The sequence below is a fragment of the Elephantulus edwardii genome, unplaced genomic scaffold (genome assembly GCF_000299155.1).
Source record: "Elephantulus edwardii isolate Elephantulus edwardi_28Jun2011 unplaced genomic scaffold, EleEdw1.0 scaffold00019, whole genome shotgun sequence".
In the NCBI taxonomy this organism is placed as follows: Eukaryota; Metazoa; Chordata; class Mammalia; order Macroscelidea; family Macroscelididae; genus Elephantulus; species Elephantulus edwardii.
In genome coordinates, this window is record NW_006399769.1 from 2,792,807 (window position 1) to 2,799,262 (window position 6,456).

The following is a 6,456-nucleotide window of genomic DNA, read 5'->3' on the forward strand; positions in this document are numbered from 1 at the left end:
TCCGTATGAACTTTGCCAAGAGCAAGGAAAAAAGTCGTGGTCACATGCTCTTCCCACTTTACTGTGGTGCGTTTTTCTTTGGTCCAGATATATCAATCTCCATGTCTTTCACTTCAACTTAAGATGCAGAGTAGATCAAGCTCTATCTGTATTCAGTAACATCTTCACCCCCATGTTGAACCCTCTCATCTACAGCCCGAAGAACAAGGAGGTGGTGGCACTGAAGAAGCTCTTAGTCAATGACTAAAAACATCCTTGCTGAGAAAATGAAATCTTGGTGACCATAGCAAAACTATGGGTTCAAGATTGAAGAACAAGCATGTATTATGTGTTTTCAGGATGCCAAGGAGAATGAGAATATCTAAACTGAACTCTCATATGTGGTTTTTCAAGCCTCCAGTTGAGGATTTCCCCCCCCCCCTTTGTCTTGCCTGGGACCTTATTGCCTTAGGCAAAAGTTTTAGAAATGTATTTTGCACTGCAAATTACATTCATTAAAATTTTATCTGAGATTATTAGAAATTTCATGCAAATAAAATATGAAACCATGTTTGGACCTCAAAACAAACAAACAAAAATTTCAATTTATCTCCTTTCCAACCAGGACTTTCTGAGATTATTTATCAGGCTTCTGATCAAAGGAATCTCTCTGGATCCTGACAGTGTGGCAAAGCACAGCTGTACCCACATGCATGTGTGAATCTCAGGAGCTCTTGAACGGGAAAGGGGAGGTGTTTTATCAGAGAACATTCCATATTGACTGGGGCTTGATCTTGCTTTTGAATTGCTGACATCATTATTTCTATTATTTTGTTTTCCAGAATCTAGACTTTAAGACATGTATTATTTTACAAATAAAAGTCAGCTATAATCTTCCTGTTCAAGCAGGTGTACACAACTCCCTCCTACGTGTTTTCACAAGGAAGCTTCCCTGTTCCCACTGACTCTCACTGTATAAAAGTGCAAGGAAGGGCCTGTTTCAAAAGCCAAAATATTTTGAGCCACAGGAAAAAAAAATTAAAACATTTTATATATAAAATATTTGTGCAGGTATAGGAAAAGGCAAAAACTCTAGAATGAAATGAACATCACAACTAGCGTCAACTTCTGCAGACAGGGAGGGGATGAAATAAAACCTTGGTTCTTAATTACTTACTAATTCCAACCATGGACAAGCTTCTGGGAACCTGTGGGCCTCAGTTTCTCCATGTATCAGCGTGCAATGTTACAAGGATGCAGTGACGGTACAGAGCTAACTCATCACTTATTCTCCAAAGCATGAAGAGTCTTCTATGTGCCATGCACTAAGCTGGGTGAGGAGGGGGGCATATTAATATTAATGAGCTAGACAAACAAGGTCCATGCCCTCAAGGAACTTAACATCTAATGAGGCAGGCAGGCAAATGATAAGCAAGCAAATGAAATCATTATAGACATATTGAGTGCTCTGGAGAATACAGACAGTGGTGTGACAGAGAACTGATGTGGGAGTCACCATCCAGGGAAGACTTCTCTGAGAAGGTGAAGCAGACTACAGACTTGATGGATGCGACGAATCAGTTACGGGAAAGCTGAGGGGGAAAAACATTCTAGCTGGAAGGAAAAGCAGATGCAAAAGCTTAGAGGCAGAGAAGGGTTTGACATACTAGGGAAAAGGAAGGAGGTCAGAGAGTTGGAGTACAGAATGTAAGCAGGAAAAAGGTTTGAGCTACAGCTGGACAAGAAGGTGGGGCTGTCTCCAGGCAAGACTCACAGGGCATAGACAAATGCTGGGGTTTTCCTCTAAGACCAGGATGCTGCTGCTGCTGCTGTTGTAGTTGATGTTGGCATGGAGATACTGCAGTTTGCAATTTAAACCAGAAAAAACCCCACAGTTACTAAGTTGATTCTGATTCATGACTCCTTCATGTGCATCAAAATAGAAATGTACACCCATGTTTATTGCTGCACTATTTATAATAGAAAAGAAAAGCAACCCAAGTGTCCATCAATAAATGAATGGATAGAAAAACTACGGTAAATTCACACACTAGAATACTACACAGCACTGAAAAAGAATGAACTCATAAAACATACAACATGGGTGACCATGCAGGACATTATGCTCATTGAAATATCTCAGTCACAAAAGGACAAATACTGAGTAGCACCACAGTTATAAAGCAGGTCTGACACGAGGGTTTGCGAGGAAGAGTGGATAATAAACACTTCACTGGAACAGATGAAGAATATAGAATTGTTTAAAAGGAATATATGATTAGGTAATATACGTACAACAATAGCCCACAATAAGAGGTACATTGCAAAGAGGATTAGGGGGAGGGGGAGGAGTGAGGTAATTGTGCAACAATGAATGAATATTTAAAAAAAAAGGTGAACTGTGGGGGGTAAAGGAGGGAGGGAGATGGGGTAAAAATGTTCAACAGTGAATGAATGAAAATCTAACTTTTCTGTAAACTTTCATTAAAATCACAATTAAAATAAAAAATAAAAAAAAAAACCCTCCAAAAACCAAAGTAGAAAAGTGCTTTATTCTGTTCACCTGAAGACTCTCCCATGTCTATGCCAGACCTAACACCAGGCAATAAACAAGGAAAACACATCAACAACACCTAGCACATGGAAGAACTGGAGATAAAGCAAAGTAGTGCGTCCCATCAAGAAGCTGAGTTCAAGCACAGAACAAACTGAGGAGAGGAAGCTTAGACAGACGAGCAGGGCAGAAGAGAGTGGCCAATGGTCTTCAGAAAGGCTGAAGTGCCTAAGACTGATGTTTGACATGAAACCTCCACTGTCAAGAACCTCCATTTACCAAGGTTAGTAGGAAGGATTGATGTAACAGTGTTAAAGCCAACAATTCACATCAAATTTACTTTTAGCAGAAATCTGGGTTATCATAGGTAGCATTGGGTTTACAGTCCAGCATTTGTCTGGAAGTCTGGGGTAATGTGGTGGCTTGCACACTGCTGTTATTATAATGCTGAAAACTACACCAGGAGGGTTGCCCATAGTGTACAGGGAGTAGTGCAGCTTCCAGACAAAAGGGACCAGGAAGAGAGGTCTGGTGATCTACTTCTAAAAATTAATTGATAACAACTCTAATCATAGCAGACCATTGTTGGACATTGTGAGGGATGATGAAGCCCTGTGCTGGAAGATAGTCAGTCACAATACACATAGCTATAAAAATGTGCTCTAACAATCTCATTAGTGGCACAGGACAATCACCTGACTAGATGCTAGCAATATGTGGACAGCATTGGGGTGAAAATATTTAGTTCTCTCATTTATGAAGTTGCCATGAATTGTAGTAGGCTCAGACAGCGAGTAGCAACAGTGCTGCTTTTACAAAGAGTGAAGAACTCTTCCGTTTGGCCCGAAAAGTTGTTAGTCCTGAGAGGAAAAATAATTCAATAGAGCTTATTGTAGCATTAACCCTTAGCTTTGTCAATGGAAGAAAGCCGACAAGATATTTTTATACCAATCAACATCTGGGACAAATTTAAGCTTGCAAATCAGTGGCATTCAAGAGCCATCCTACAAATAGGTTGGTTGCATCCCAGAATCTGCAGGAAATAGAAAATATTACCGAGATTGAGTGTACTAGTCATAAAAGCTGCTATTGTACCTTGATCAGTATCACCACGGGACCGTGCTAGGGGGAACACATTATCTGTGAGGATGGGCTCCTGGTGGCATGGTGGGTTAAGCACTGAAAGCCTGGCTGTACTGCAGGACAAAGATGAGACAGCTTGCTTCCATAAAGATGTGCAGGAAAGAGAGGAGGCAGTATGCTTCCATAAGGAGGTTCAATGGTGGACACCCCAGAGAGTAGTTCTGCTCTGTCCTGTAGGCTCGCCAGGGTTTGGAATTGACTTGATAACAGTGTGTCAAGTTTTGGTTTTATGGACTCTCCGTGAAATTCAACCTAGGGTCAGTGGGCTCTCTGCCTTACAGGCCTGCGGCTGAAATGTCGAGGACTGGTCACAGGAGGTGGCTAGAAACAGGGCTGCAGGGGTCAGAGTTGTGAGGCCCAGGTAATAGGGTAAAGTTCCAGGAAGGGACCTGGGGAAAAGGATGGTGCAACAAAAACCACAGGCTGAGGGGCTGAACAGTCTAGGGACAGGACAGCAGAAGCAGGGAAGTTGTTTCGTTTCTCTCATCAACCCTTTAAAAAAAAAATCACTGCTGTTGAGTGTTGGGACTCACAGTGACCCTTTCAGGATTCTGAGGCTGTAAATCTTAACAGAAGGAGACTGTCTTTCTCCTGTGGAGAACTGCCAGCGTCAGCAGGCCTTTCAATTAGTAGAGCAACAGGCAAAGCCAAAGGTTAAGGGAGAGAGAACCCTCCATTTACATTATCAAAGGAGTGTGGGGTAAGAGAGGTATTTACGGCTCTGTCCTTCCTCTCTGGTTCTGTGGGATGGGTATCCAGGAAATAAGGAAGTGAATCCTATCCGTAAAGAAGCCCTGGGTGGGCTCTTAGTGGGTGAGAGTGAAACTTCCGTCATGTGAAGGCAATACAGCACAACCTACCATCTTCTGACTGAACATGTTAGTGTGGAGCACAGATTAGAAGTCCACTCCTCCAGGTTAGTCTTCCTGAGTCCCCGAGGCAAGTCTAGCCTCACTGTCATGGTATCCTTCTGTTTACAACTGACTGGCCAGGCAGTCACTGAATTCCAGTCACCATTTGCAATTCCAAGTTCTACTTCTGACCCCTCTTAGAGCTTCCTGAGGTCGAGTCTGCACAGGCACCAGTACAGGCCTCATATTCAGTCCTAAGAGTGCTGATGGAAAAAATATCCAACTGGAAATGGGCCAGAGATCTGTTCAGGATAGTATCTGCTTTCTCAGGAGTATTTAAGGACATTTTCCTCTTTTTCAAAAAGATTTAATTTCCTCTATGTTTAAGAATTTAATCCCAATAGCTCTAGTTCATCACTCAGCTATACTCTCAGTTTAAAGATTGAATTATTTTCTCATCTTTGTGCATTTCTAACCCCTCCTCCCACTTAGACTGCTAATACATTATAATCAAGAGAGAAAGTAGGTGTGAACCTTTCCCACATAAGTCACTATAAATAGCGCCCTCTGAGATCATTAACTTCTCCCTGAACTGTTCATATGAAGTGGGGCTCAGAGCATGGCCCACCTGTTCTATTTCTGCAAGGAGTGCTTCTGGGCAGGTGCCAGGAGGTAGAAGGGGCTCAGAGACCTTGCCACCTTGTCCTTTCATCCTGATGTGATCGTTGCCCTGGCTTATACATTGTAGGGTCTCAGTCTTTCTGGAAGGAATCATCATAAGTCTCATCGGTTTTCAGAGGCAGAAAAATCTCATAGAAGGAGACAGTCCACATTCTTCCATGGATTCAAACCACGTGCGTTTGGGTTGGTAGGGCAACTCCTTCCTCCTAAGCCACCAGAGTGTTCCAGTATCTCTGCTCCTCTTCAATCTGGCTGCCCAGAACAGAGCATGGACCCTGTTTCCGCTGCTGTAGCACATCCTAATAGTAAAATTTTTAAAGCAGAACTTACTTTTCTTAGACTTCCTCAGATTGTTGCCACTGTGGTGCTGGCTCTGACTCAGGCTGACCCCTGTGTGCAGAGTCGAACTGCCCCACAGGGTTAACACAGTGGTGGCCTTCCAGAAGCAGATTGGCAGGCTTATCTTCGGGGTGGGTTCAAACAATCAATCTTTCAGCTGCTAGTCAAATGCACACCATGTGCACGTCCAGATCCTTCACTGGAATTCTCACCGACATCAGATTGCTTCCGACTCCTCGTGCCCTTCCACTAGGTTTCTAAAGATGTTAATCTTTATGGGAGAAGACTGCCTATCTGCATTTATCCTTTGGAGCAGCCAGTGGATTAGAACTGCTGACCTTTTGGTTAACAACCTACCATGCAAAGTACTACACCACCAAAGTTCTTTCTACTGGACCAGCAGATTTCATAAAACAATTAATGGACTCCCCTCTATCTCTCTTTTGTTACAAGGAGTAATTAAAAGAGTAAATGCAAAGAGTAAGTTCCTTAACACCTGAGTTCAGGATTCAACCTATGACTGCATTTAGGGCTGTATTTATCCTGTATGACTTCAAAGTGTGACCTATACCTATCGCCAACTGGGACACCATCTTGATATTTCAGATGTCATTACTTCTAAGTATGCGATTGCTTTCTCCTTCTCTTTCTTCATAATTGATATGAACATATTTCTGTAGCATGCTTCTAGGGAAATTACTGTGTACCTGGCAACTCTTCTGAGCTTACCTCTGTCTGTGGAATAGTTGTTGGATTCAAATCGGGTGCCTTTGGGTTGGCAGTGCAACTCCTTACCACTAAGCTACCAGAGTGTCCCTCTATAGAAAATATACATGGCTCATTTAATTCTAACAATGATCCAATAAAATTGGTTTTATTGTGATTTCCACTTTATAGATGGAGAAACTG